The following is a 14,255-nucleotide window of genomic DNA, read 5'->3' on the forward strand; positions in this document are numbered from 1 at the left end:
ATGCAGGGATGCACTGTATTTACAGGAATACGGCACAGCCCTGCATTTTTCCCTGCACCACCGCTAAATTAAGCTTCCTGCACCAATGCAGGTATCCATGCACGTTAGTGAAGGGTCTCTGCATTGAGGGGATAGATTGTTTATGTGCAGGAAGGTGTCTATCCTGCACATAAACAATCTATTATGGTGGTTTGGCACTGCTATGTCTGCTGCAAAATGCTGCACACATAGAAGTACCAAAGCGTCATTTCAGAATGATTGTTTATGTGCAGGAATGGACACTTTCCTGCACATAAACACTCATCCACACTGTGGGCCAGCAAGTTCTGGGGTGCATGGTCACCTTGTGTGCTGTGTGTGTTGCATCCTGATTGGCTAGATGTACTTAACTACATGTAACATCAAACTTTATGGTGTTTTGGAATGCCCGTATCCCTCTGGACCATGTGCTTTATTGGGCACAGTCTCCAGGGACAATTGTAGTGTAACTGCCTATCTGGGAGATATACTACTTGTATTATTTTTCCAGAGAGGGATAGGTCTGGTACTTCTGGTGTTCTTACAGTGAAACTTGTAGCCCCAGTGTCTATTAAAAACACTACCATGTGGCCATTTATGATTCCATCTAAATATGGTCTACTCTGGTCTACCAGTAAGATTGCACCAAGCATGCAATCTGTCTCCCCTCTCTGCCACTGTCATTATGACGTGCCAAAAATCAATGTCTCATTCTCTTTGAACATCAGGAATTGTGATATTAACTCAGGATTCTGAATCACGTTTTGGGTCACCTTGGGCAACTGATTTTGGTTAACTTGGGCTCCATTCACAACGGGTTGAATTACAGGGGGTTGTAGCATAGGTGTGATTTGATTCTGTTTTATATAGGGGCTTGCATCAGTCTCAATGGGACATTTGATTATTGAACCTGATTCATCTCCAGCATTTGATTACCTTGATTCTTATCAGAATTAAATCTACATTGTAGTGTCCAATGCCCCACCTTATTGCACACGTAACAAGCAGTTGTTTTCTTTAACAAAGCAAAATCAACACCTGTACTTGAATCAAAAGGAACTCCTCTTCCTCTGCCGGGAGAAATCTGAATTGCTGTCTGCATAACACCTCTTACCCCCTGAGTAGTTGCCACATTGTCAGTACCTGTAGAGTTTTGAAAACCTTATTGTGTCAACTTAGTCTGGGGCTAGCATAAATTTCTCCTTAATCTTCCACTTTTTCAATTCTTGTTCATCACTATAATACTGTGTGTGCTTTAAAATCTCATCTATAGACTTTGGCGGTCATTCCAACAGCGGCGGGCGGCAGTAGCCGCCCGCCTGGCGGGAACCGCCGAATGACCGCACTGCGGTCAAAAGACCGCAGCGGCCATTCTGGCTTTCCCGCTGGGCCGGCGGGTGGCCGCCAAAAGGCCGCCAGCCGGCCCAGCGGGAAAGACCCAGCAACGATGAAGCCGGCTCCGAATGGAGCCGGCGGAGTTGCTGGGGTGCGACTGGTGCAGTGGCACCCGTCGCGATTTTCAGTGTCTGCAAAGCAGACACTGAAAATCATTATGGGGCCCTGTTAGGGGCATGGCAGTGGCATGGGCAGTGCAGGGGCCCCCAGGGGCCCCACGACACCCATTCCCGCCATCCTGTTCCTGGCAGTAAAAACCGCCAGGAACGGGATGGCGGGAAGGGGGTCGGAATCCCCATGGCGGCGCTGCAAGCAGCGCCGCCATGGAGGATTCCCTGGGCCAGGGGAAAACCGGCGGGAAACCGCCGGTTCCCCTTTTCTGACCGCAGCTTTACCGCCGCGGTCAGAATGGCCCAGGAAGCACCGCCAGCCTGTTGGCGGTGCTTCCGCGGTCGTTGGCCCTGGCGGTCGGTGACCGCCAGGGTCAGAATGACCCCCTTTGTCTGCCAACAAATGACATTCTGTTGTATATGCTGACAAATCTCAGGTCGCAATCCGCACAAAAGTCATCATAAAGAGACCCATATCTCCTGGATCTAAATGTGTCTGGACTGTATGCTGCTGAAAAGCCTTCATCAATCATTCATAAAAGTCATGAACTGTTTCTTTAACCTCTTGCTGCATTGTTTAACTCTAAAGAATTCAAGTCATTAGGAGGATTTCTTCATTTTAAGAACTCAGTCACATCATTATATTTAGTAATCACTACAAGAGATTGTGCATTTGTGCCAACTCCCCTTTAAGGCTCTGAAGCTGGCCATTGAACCGTTGCTTACATTCAACCCACAAATCACTTGGCACTACGATGTTGAAAAACGTATCCAAATCAACCCACAAAACTTTTCCCAACGTCACAAACCTTTCAACCTGAGTATACCATTTCATTGGACTATCTCTCAATTTGATGAAACTATTAGTTAATGACAAATATCCCCTCTACTGCATAGCACATGAATGTATGTTCTGCTTGGTGTATCTCTTAAGGGATATGCGGTAGTGGTTTCCTTCTTTTTGGACTGCTCTTTCTTTTTCTTTTTCTCCTCAGCTTCCTCAGCTAGCTGCCTTTCCCTTTCCTGTTTTTGTGCCCACTTATTTCTGTACTTCTCCATCTCACTCCATTTGCATACAAATTTCACCAATTCAGTAACATGTATTTACAATCCTGGTGTGTGTATGTTTTCAATGGATTTGTAACTAGCAGCACCCCAGTGACGTAACAAAACTGGAGGGGCCCCCCTTCTGGACTCACTCAGGCCAGATGCTACGCTGAGGAAGGACCCTGGAGCTTGTGGCCCCCCACATCACAGGGGCTGTGGGGACCTTTGTTATGCCAGTGCTGCACCCAAAAGCTTCTCTGATGAGGTACGCTCTTTTTTAAATGTCTGTATCATATTTATTTGCTAATAAAGTTAGCTGATCATAGACCATTGCTACTTTCCTGGTAATTTCTTTACATAAATAGACCAGTTCATTTTCTTGATATTGTTCACTATGCTCAATATTTAAGCACTCTCTCAATATTTCCTCCAATTCTACTTTCAATTGTTGAATATTTATTAGTCTTTCATTTTGGGTTTCTGGACTGATCTCAGCATTAACTACACTAATGCCACTGCTCAGTTTCTCTGCCTATTCTGTATTTCCATACTTTTTAATGACTTCCTGTATCCACTCTAGGACCCATCCTTCTCTGGATTATTCCTCTGTCTGTGTAGGTTGTGTGATAAAGACAAACCAAGTTCCCTCTCCCAAAGCCATGACATTTCACAGTGGTGTCCAAACCATAATTTGTGAATTCTGTGCAGTCAGGACAAATCTGTTCACTTGAGTATCCTCTGAAGCTTGCTGTGTCCCTACAGCTGGTACCACCTGTGTAGATCATGTGTGCTGAGTCACTAGCCCTTTAGTCTGAGTAACTGTGACCTGTGCAACTGGCAACTCAGCTGGATAAATCAATTGGGAAGCCCTAATTTGAGCAGGAGTACTTACAGTAGATTGCTGTGTAAGGGGTTGCATGACAACTGACTGTGGAGCAATTGCTTGGGCTGTTATTACTTGTGACAGCATTGGCTGTTTTATTACAGATTATGGGGGTCATTACAACCTTGGCGGATGGTGTTAAAGTGGTGGTAATACCGCAAACAGGCCGGCGAAAAAAAAAAGGGAATTATGACCGTGGCGGAAACCGCCAACATAGACAGCCACTTTAACACTCCGACCGCCACGGCGGTACAGACAAGCAGCTCAGCGGTCACCGCCAACAGACAGGCGGAAGACAAAGTACCGCCCACAGTATTACAACAGGCCAATCTGCCACCTTTTCCGGGGCGGATTCACCGTTAATAAAAACACGGCGGAAACAGCCATTTCAATGGGAAAACGCTCACCTTAACACACTCCACGAGGAAGGAGGGCACCATGGAGCCGGAACTCCAAATACTCCCTGCGATAGTGTTCCTGCTCCTCTACGAACATCAGCAACGCCGGCGCTGAAGACAACGGTGAGTACTGCACCTACGACATAGGGGAGGGGGGAGGCAAAAGTCAGGGACATACACACGCAACACCCCCACCCCCACCCCGACCCTCGCACACTACAACTCACACACCAATGCATTTCCAAACATCACAGAAACAGCCCCCAACCACCCCAGAAGAATGCAAAGACAAAAGGAAATGAGTTAAACCATTGTAATGTATCAAAATACAGTTAGCTAATATATACAGAAATATATACACATTCCAAAAATATACATGACGATTAGTAGTGCAGGTATGCACCATTCAATGTCCGTGGACCACTGGGCCCAAAATGCATGGGCGAGGCCCACACACGATACCTGTCCAGAAACGGAGAGAACACTGCAGGGGCATCAGATAGAAATACAACAGGCACCTCAGGGGGAAGGGAAGTGGGGGCACCTCAGCCGGATGACAGCACCACGCCAGATCCATGACAGGGCTTCATGCCCATTGATGCATCCTGGGGAGTGCAAAGCCACAGTCTCACAAGTCTTTGCAGTGGGTGGTTTGTCAACTGTACCATCCTGGGGAGTGCAAAGCCACAGTCACACAAGTCTTTGCAGTGGGTGGTTTGCCCACTGTACCATCCTGGGGAGTGCAAAGCCACAGTCGCACAAGTCTTTGCAGTGGGTGGTTTGCCCACTGTACCATCCTGGGGAGTGCAAAGCCACAGTCTCACAAGTCTTTACAGTGGGTGGTTTGCCCACTGTACCATCCTGGGGAGTGGAAAGCCACAGTCTCACAAGTCTTTGCAGTGGGTGGTTTGCCCAATGTACCGTCCTGGGGAGTGCAAAGCCACAGACTCTCAAGTGGATAACAGTCTCCACTGGTTCTGGAGGGGGACTGGTGCCCAGAGTGCTTCATCCTGTTAAGGACTGAGGTAGTGGATGCTGTTCTCCACTGGTTCTGGAGGGGGAGTGGTGCCCAGAGTGCATCACTCTCCCTGTGACGGTCCCAGTTCCGTCACTGCCCCTGCCGCACATGGGCTAGTGATGCTTGAGTTGGTGGTGCTTGCCCTGTTTAGCGGTGCTTGCCATGGCGGTCTTAGCCCTGTTCAGCGGTGCTTGCCATGGCGGTCTTTGCCCTGTTCAGCGGTGCTTGACTTTGCAGTTTCTGACCTGTTCAGCGGTGCTTGCCCTGTTCAGCGGCGCTTGCCCTGTTCAGCGATGCTTGCCATGGCGGTCTTTGCCCTGTTCAGCGGTGCCTAACTTTGCTGTCTCTGACCTGTGCAGCTGAGTGTGCCATGGCGGTCCCTCATTGCCCAGCGGGGCTGTGGCTGCCGGGGCCCTCCTGGGCACTGACTCTGGTGGTGGTCTCCTGACCAGTGACGATTGTGCTGCCCTCCTGGGTACTGACTCTGGTGGTGGTCTCCTGACCAGTGACGATTGTGCTGCCCTCCTGGGCACTGACTCTGGCGGAGGTCTCCTGACTAGTGACGATTGTGCTGCCCTCCTGGGCACTGACTCTGGCGGTGGTCTCCTGACCCGTGACTATTGTGCTGCCTCCTGGGCACTGACTCTGGCGGTGGTCTCCTGACCAGTGACGATTGTGCTGCCCTCCTGGGCACTGACTCTGGCGGTGGTCTCCTGACCAGTGACGATGGGGCTGGCGGTGGCGTCCTGGGCAGCGGGGATGATGGCGGCCTTCTCTGCCGTGCTGCTCTTCCCAGACTTTGGCGCTTTCTTCTGCCCCTTCCCCACCTTGGGAGGAGTCACAGCTGACTCGACACTCCCCCCGGGACCCTTGTGTGCGGCTTTGCCGGCAGGAGTCTTCACCCTCTCCCGTCGGGCACTGTCCAACTTCTGGTGCTTCACAGGGAAGGGACTGGCTGTGCTTTGGCTCCGTGTCACACTGGCTGCCCTGGTGCCCGGTGCACTCCACATACCTCTAACAGGCACCACTGGTACCGGACATTTTTTGGCTGAGGTGCTACTACCGGACCTATGAATTGGAGGGGGTGGTGGGAAAGAGGTCAACGTTGCTCAGGGAAAGTTTCTGACGAACACTGGGACGGGTAGCTGGAGGGGGTCTGGGATTGGAGGAAGAGGAGGTGGTTGTAGGAGGTGTAACTTTTGATGATTTGGGTGCAGGTGCATGTTCTGGAGGCTGTCGTGAGGTGGATGGATGTTGGGTGTGTGTGTGCCCGCGTTTGTGTATCTTGGGAGGGGGCATCACAGACACACTGGGAGAGGACTCAGGGGACGAGTAAAGGGTAGTGGGGGTGGTGAGTGCAGGTGAGCGGGGTGTGGTGCTGGGTGTTCTGGTGCGAGTCCTAGTGGCTGTAGTGGTAGTGCATGCAGGTGAGAGTGTAGACGAGACTGGGAGGGAGGAGGGAGACGACGACGAGGGGGACACAGTGGAGGCAGTGGATGTTGCTGTGTCTGTATGGGGGTGATGCTTGTGTGAGTGCCTGTGGGTTGTGTGGTGCCTATGTTTGGCTGAGCTGCCCTTGTGTGTTGAGGTGTGTGCAGGCTGGTCTGATGGTGTGCTTGGGATAGGCTGAGGTACAGGGGATTGGGTCTGGGTGGAGGAAGTTGGAGGGGGGAGGCTAGACACAGGGACAATGGCTGCCATCAGTGCTGGGGCCAGAGATTGCAGGGTTCGATGATGGGCAGCCTGACCAGAATGAATGCCCTCCAGGAATGCATTAGTGTGTTGCAACTCCCTTTCTACACCCTGGATGGCATTCACAATGGTAGACTGCCCAACAGTGAGTGACCTGAGGATGTCAATGGCCTCCTCACTGAGGGCATCAGGGGTGACAGGGGTAGGGGCTGAGGTGCCTGAGGCGAAGGTGATGCCCACCCACCTGGGTGAGCGGGCACGGGCGAAGGCTGAGGGGCTGCTGGGAGGGCGGTGCTGGTAGGGGGGGTGGCGGCTGTACCTGTAGAAGTGGGGGCCACAGATGGTGCCACCACCACAAAGGAGCTCCCATCGGAGGACGAGTCCGTGTCGCTGGTTGCTGATCCTGTGACCGCTGTGAAGCTCCCCTCGCCCTCCGTCCCATTGGTGTATTCTGAGTCCGTGGTGTGGCCCTCCATGGTCATGTGGGATGCAGCGCCCTCGTGCTCCGGTGCCACTGTACCTCTGCCTGATGATGCTGATGCACAAAAGAACAGGGAGAGCACAAAAAGGGGTGGGGAAACAGAAGAAAGACAGGTTGAGTGCATGGCTTACCGCTACCGTTGGCGGACAATACAGACACAGCAGCCCCCTGCACTACGCTGCGCTCTTGGGCTCTACAGATGCAGTTCCTGGGATTTTGCCTACATGGCTATGGTGGACATCTGCACACATAGATGACAAAGGGGCGTGTATACCTGTACTTGGCACTCTACAGAGGTGGAATGGAGTGGCACATGGCCTGCATTACGGAGGGGCCTAGCCTACGGAACTCGGCCTGGCCTAGGGAAACCCACAGCCCTCCTCCCCCACCCAGATCCCTCCACTGCGCGCAAAGTCAGCAGAATGAGAGTGTACTCACCCCCTTGTGTCTGCTGTGATGCCCTCATGCGCCCATCCAACTCAGGGTAGGCCACCGCCAGGATCCGGAACATCAGGGGGGTCATGGTGCGATGGGCACCCCTCCCACGTTGGGAGGCCATCCCCAGCTGAGCCTCAGCAGTCTTCTTGCTCCAGCGGCGAATGTCCTCCCATCTTTTATGGCAGTGGGTGCTCCGTCTCTGGTGGACCCCCAGGGTCCGGACGTCCTTGGCAATGGCACGCCAAATATCCTTCTTCTGGTGGGCGCTGACCTATATGACATGTACAGGGGAAGAAGAGAAGTCATTACCAACTGCACCGTCAAAGTGAGTGGCCCACATCCCTGCCCTTGCCATGTGGCACATGCATTCACACTCCTTCATGCTCACAGAACTCTGCCCCTTTCCTTCTTTCATCCATCCCTCTCCATCCACGCATAGCCCATACAACTTTCACCCTATGTACTCACCTGTTGTCTGGAGGACCGTAGAGTAGCATGTACTGGGGGAGGACCCCGTCCACGAGCTTCTCCAACTCCTGTGCAGTGAAGGCAGTGGCCCTTTCCCCAGATGCACATGCCATTGTCTCTTCCAGACTGATGTCACAGCAGCACTTGCAGTGTAGGTCCTCTCCTGTTGAAGATCAGGTATCAAGTGATTGAACAGATAGAAAATGGCGGTCACGTCCGCGGCGGTGCGTATCATCACCGCCGGCTCACTTCGTCATTGGCTCCTGGGACCCATAGGGTCCAATGTTAACCAATGCAGCATTGCGCCGCGGTCTACTACCGCCTACCGCGACGGTGTACAACGCCAGCGCAGTTACCTCACATCCCATTGTCCCACTTTAGAGGTCAGGCATCCGCCATTTCAGGGGCCCACATGGCTTCATTTTCATCTGCGTCACACATACCTAGGCCTGGACTCAAGACACATACAGACAACTTTTTGGATTTTGTTTTGTGTTCTGTGTAGCTGTGGGTACATACCTCTGAATTGCTTGACTCTGTGGTCGCTGTTGTCCTTCCTAGGCACCGTCAGCTGGGACATGTGAGGAGATGGCGGAATCCTCCAGTGTACCGACCGCTGGTGGACCTGTTGACAATGGCAATATTTCCAGTGACACACAGGTGAGAACACTTTCTTTACTAATACATTTACTTTCACACTTCTACCTCTATCCTGTCTGTCAATTTCAAGCAGTATTTGGTAACTGAGTTGTACATTTCCATTACGGTTTCACAGGTGTGGTTACCAACGTGTGTCATCTGCTTGCATCCTTCATGGACTTGTGATGTGTGACATAGGTATGTTGACATTACTATTGAGAACGGATTTTATCATTGTCATAGCTAATACACATTTTCAAAATCTCAGACTGACTCCAGATTGTTTTTTGTTGTTCAATGGTGTTTATTGAAGTGCTAATTATTGGAGGGGGTGGTAAAATGGTGCTGGGGGATGGTGGAGGAATGTCCATGGCAGAGTCCAGTATATTAGTTTCACAGGTGCACTGCCCACATGGGCATAGGAAGTGGAGCTGGGGCAGTTCCAATATGGACAGGGTTACAAAGTGGGACAGTGGGATGACAATCAGGGTGGTCTCATTTCTTGGCGGGGGTCTTGCCATTGTGCTCTGTCCTGTTCCTGGATCTCAGGGACCGCTTGTGGGGTGGTTCTCCGTCTGCAGGGGGTTTGGTGCTGGTGTGGTGGTCCTGTGGCGGGGCGTCCTGTCCACTAGGGCCGGCGGATGTGGTGGGCAGTTCATCGTCCAGGCTAGTGTCAGGGGCCCCTTGGAGTGCCACGGTGTCCCTCATGGTGTTCTGTATGTCCTTCAGCACCCCTACGATGGTGCCCAGGGCGGAGCTGATGGTTCTGAGTTCCTCCCTGAACCCCAAATACTGTTCCTCCTGCAGGCGCTGGGTCTCCTGAAACTTGGCCCGGACCGTAGCCAGCGTCTCCTGGGAGTGGTGGTATGCTCCCATGATGGAGGAGAGGGACTCGTTGAGAGTGGGTTCCCTTGGCCTGTCCGCCCCCTGTCGCACAGCAGCCCTCCCAGTTCCCCTGAGTTCCTGGGCCTCCGTCCCCTGGACCGTGTGCCCACTACCACTGCCCCCAGGTCCCTGTTGTTGTTGGGGTGGTGGGTTATCCTGGGTTCCCTGTAGTGGTGGACACACAGCTGATTGACGTGTCCTGGGGACGGAGGTATGGGCCCACTGGGTGGGTGCTGTACTGGTGTTTCCAGAGGGTGGAAGGTCAGTGTTGGGCTGTGCCTGTGCGAGGGGAACCGACTGTCCCGAGGCCCACGATGGTCCGGGCTGGTCATCTGGATCCAGTTGGCCAGAGCTGCTGTCATCACTGTGGGCCTTTTCTGTGGGTGGGGTAGAGATGTCTGGACCCTCCTGTCTGGTGACGTAAGGTAGTGGTCCTGCAGGGGTATAAAAGCATGACTATTGCATCTGTGTGTGTCATGGGTTGCAATGGGTGGGTGAGCGTGTACCCCAGTGCTAGCATTCCTGTGTGGGGGCTTGTGTGATGATGGTTAGGGGTTGTTATCGGTATGTGCACTGGGCATGCTTTAGTGATGGGTGTCCATGCTTTGTTGTGTCATGCAGGGCTTGGTGTTGGGATGTGTGGTTTGTGTTATTAGTACATTAGTGAGGAGTTGGAGTGATAGGGGAGGGGTTGAGGGTGGGGGTGTGTGATAGCATGCAAGTAGGGTGGGGGATATGATAGTTAAGATTTGACTTACCAGTGTCCATTCCTCCACCAACTCCTCCGAGGCCCTCAGGATGCATAATGGTCAAGACCTGCTCCTCCCATGTTGTTATTTGTGGGGGAGGAAGGGGGGGTCCGCCGCCAGTCCGCTGAACCGCTATGTTGTGCCTGGAGACCACGGAACGCACCTTCCCCCGTAGGTCGTTCCACCTCTTCCTGATGTCCTCCTGATTTCTTGTGTGCTGTCCCACTGCGTTGACCCTGTCCACGATTCTTCGCCATAGCTCCATCTTCCTAGCTATAGAGGTGTGCTGCACCTGTGATCCAAATAGCTGTCGCTCTACCTGTACGATTTCCTCCACCATGACCCTGAGCTCCTCCTCCGAAAACCTGGGGTGTCTTTGGCGTGCCATCGGGTGGTGTAGGTGATGTGTGGGGTGGTGTATGTGGTGATGAGTGTGGTGATTTGTAGTGGTGTGGGATGTTTTGTGCGTGGATGTTGTGTGGGTGATGGTGTCGTGTGCCTCTGTGTGGTGGGGTTGTCTATTGCTGTGCTCTCTCTGTCGCCTTCGTCTCTAATTTTTGGTCATAGGGGTTTGTGGGTGATGTGGGTGTGTGTTTTATATTGTGTTGGGTGTGTGGGAGTGGTGTTTGTATGTGTATCAGGTGTGTGTTTTTTTAATTGTCCAATGTGGCGGTGTTTTGGAGATGTGTGTGTATTTTGAGCGCAGCGGTGTGTACCGCCAATGGAATACCGCGGTTGAAAGACCGCCGCGTGGATTCATGGGTCATAATAGCATGGGCGTGTTTCTGTTGGCGTGATGGTGGAGGATTTGTTTTCCCCAGTTTATCACTGACCTTTGGTGTGACGGACTTGTGTGGGTGTCTGAATTTCAGCGGATTCCGAGATGTGTGTCTTAATAGCTGTGGCGGAATTCCGCGGCGGTGTATTGGCGGTCTTCTGCATGGCGGTAAGCGGCTTTTACCGCCAATGTTGTAATGACCTCCTATATATTTACAGGCATCTGGCTAGTAAGCTGTGAGACTCCAGGATCTATAGGAGTAGTGGCATTCATCAAACTACTTCCAACATTCTCTAGAGAGGATTCAACATAAGGTGGAGGACAGGTTGATAACATTTCCTCCAATACATCATCCCCTGAACCAGTGTCAGTATCTATCATTTGTTCTTCCTGTATCTTGCTTTCCCCATTAAACTTCTTCCTAGGTGGCCTTTACCTGTCTTTTGGTCTTTTATTTTCTTCCTTTATATAATTAGGGTATAGTCTGGTCCCTTCAGCTGTGCTCGTCCTCCACACTTGTGCCTTTTGATTCTGAATCGCATCTGCATAATTCCTTGCTGCTCTTTGAATTCATCTGACATATCTTTCCCTTTTGTGCTTTAAAACCATTCTACCCATTCATATAATGCTTCAAACTGGGTGGGTGTACTGGGTAGCTGCAAATCACACAGTATGTCCCTCAATTGTCTGATTACTGCTAAATTAAATGTTCCCCATCGAGGAAAACTCAAATCACCCTCCTTTTCTGTACTTCTACTACATTCTCAGAGCCAGAGATGTATGTAATACTTGCTCCACCATCATATGGCAAGCTGGTGTTCCTTCTGGAGGAGTCTCTTTCCCCTCTCCGACAGAAATCACCACATCTCCTCTTACTAATCTTCTTATTGCTTTCAAAAATCTTAATTATTGTCAAAACACTGGTTAATTAATATGATCAGAAACATAAAGGGCCTCATTCCGACCCTGGCGGTACAAGACCGCAAGGGCCGGGGGCAACGGAAGCACCGCCAACAGGCTGGCGGTGCTTCATTGCCTATTCTGACCGCGGCGTTAAAGCCGCGGTCAGAAAAGGGAATCCAGCGGTTTCCCGCCGGATTTCCCCTGCTTGGGCGAATCCTCCATGGCGGCGCTGCAGGCAGCGCCGCCATGGAGATTCCGACCCCCTTCCCGCCATCCTGTTCCTGGCGGTTTTTACCGCCAGGAACAGGATGGCGGGAACGGGTGTCGTGGGGCCCCTGGGGGCCCCTGTACTGCCCATGCCACTGGCATGGGCAGTGCAGGGGCCCCCTAACAGGGCCCCAGGGAAATTTTCACTGTCTGCATTGCAGACAGTGAAAATCGCGACGGGTGCAACTGCACCCGTCGCACCTCTGCAACACCGCCGGCTCCATTCGGAGCCGGCCTCTGTGTTGCAGGGCCTTTCCCGCTGGGCCGGCGGGTGCTCCCTTGGCGGGCGCACGCCGGCCCAGCGGGAAAGTCAGAATGGCCTCTGCGGTCTCCTTCGCTGAACTTCCACCAATCACAGTACATACCTTCACCAACTGACCAATAACAGTGCAGCACACTACTACATCACAACTTATTCTCTGCAGCACCTCCACCTCCTTTACAATTCTCTTCATTCTCAACAGAAAACCAGAAATAAAATTCAAAATTTACTAAATCTTTGTCTGCTTCTAAAGAAATAAAAAATCACCTCCTGACCTGTCAGAGTAAAATCCTTTGAAGGGATGTACTGAACTTTAAATTCACAATTCATTTGAGTGTATTCTCGGCCTGTAAGACATCACCTAATTAGCGACGAATCACCTTTGTGCATCAGGTTCCCTAATCACCAATTTCTGTTAGTACATTCACACAAAGATGCTAATTCCCTAATTTTGTGTAATCAATAATGTATCATAATTTACACTTCACCTCAGCAGATAAAACAATCTATTATCTATCCCGGGGGCCTTGGACTACTTCTTAGTCCAATAACCTCTATTCATAAATTTGGGAAGAAGAAAACATCCAATAATGTCCACATAAATCGATGCAACAGCCCTAATAATGCTCAAATCTGTTGTAATTCAGCAGCTGCCACTTGTGACCACCTCATCAAATGCACTTTATCCGCATGTGGCTTCAAGTATTAGATATTTTCATTGTGATCTTTCTCGTAGCTTATTACATCTTTTTAATCTTTTGCAGCTTAATTTCTCTCTAGCACTCAACCATTCCCTCTGCTACCAGATTATCTGCAGTGTGCATGCTCCCTCACCAAAAACACCATCGCAGTTGATAAATTAGTTATACTTTTTCCCTACTTCCAGTTACTCTTTGTCTCTACCCTCAGGATGGATTTTTATCTTAGAGTACCTGTAGGAAATTTAGTAAACCACAATCAATAATTTTTCAAGTATAATTTATTCAGTTTTCTAGAGTCAATAAAGAAAGTTTTAGCAGCCTTGAAGTATGTATTTTAAGTAAATTAATATACTTTTATCAATCAAGCATAATGTTACAGAAGCACACATAAAGGGTTTCCTGAATCTGTCCCTACTCTGTTAGTCTCTGCCTTACAAACTGTATTAAGTTGGAATAATACTGTCTTGTAGGCTGGGAGAATTAGAAGAGAACATTCAGGCTTTGATTACAAGTTTGGCGGGTGGAAAATGCCGCCCCCAAACATTCACGTTCAGGAGACTGCCAGTGTGGTCTACTTCCCACGGCACCTATTACGAGTTTTCCACTGGCCTAGCAGGAAACAGCTTTCAACATTGATGCTGGCTCGTAATCGAGCCAGTGGCAATTTTGTGGTGCATTGGGTGCACCAGCACCCATCACGCTTTTCTTTGTCTGCTAAGCAAACAGTGGAAAGCACAGTGGAGATGTCCGTGGGGGCCCCTGCACTGCCGATGCCAAGTACGGTGCAATCGCCATGTAAAAGCCAGCGGAGAGGGGACTCATAATCCCCAGGGGAGTGCTGCTTGCAGCGCTGCCCTGGCGGATTAAGACTACCGGCACCGCAAGGCCATCATCGGGCAAAAAAGTGGTGGTGCCAGAGGTCCAACTATGGGGCATTTGCCACCATCATAAAGTGGAGGCCGGACTGCCTCATTGGCGGCAGTCTGCCCCCACCGCAGGTCAGGTGGTCCTAGGTTCACCAGAATCGTTATGAGGGCCTCAGTCTGTTACAATAACTAGGAATCTCATGGTTATCTATCTCATGTGCTCACTGTTATTTCTCTGTTTTGAAACTATTTATTGA

The sequence above is a fragment of the Pleurodeles waltl genome, chromosome 5 (assembly GCF_031143425.1).
Source record: "Pleurodeles waltl isolate 20211129_DDA chromosome 5, aPleWal1.hap1.20221129, whole genome shotgun sequence".
Taxonomy (NCBI): Eukaryota; Metazoa; Chordata; class Amphibia; order Caudata; family Salamandridae; genus Pleurodeles; species Pleurodeles waltl.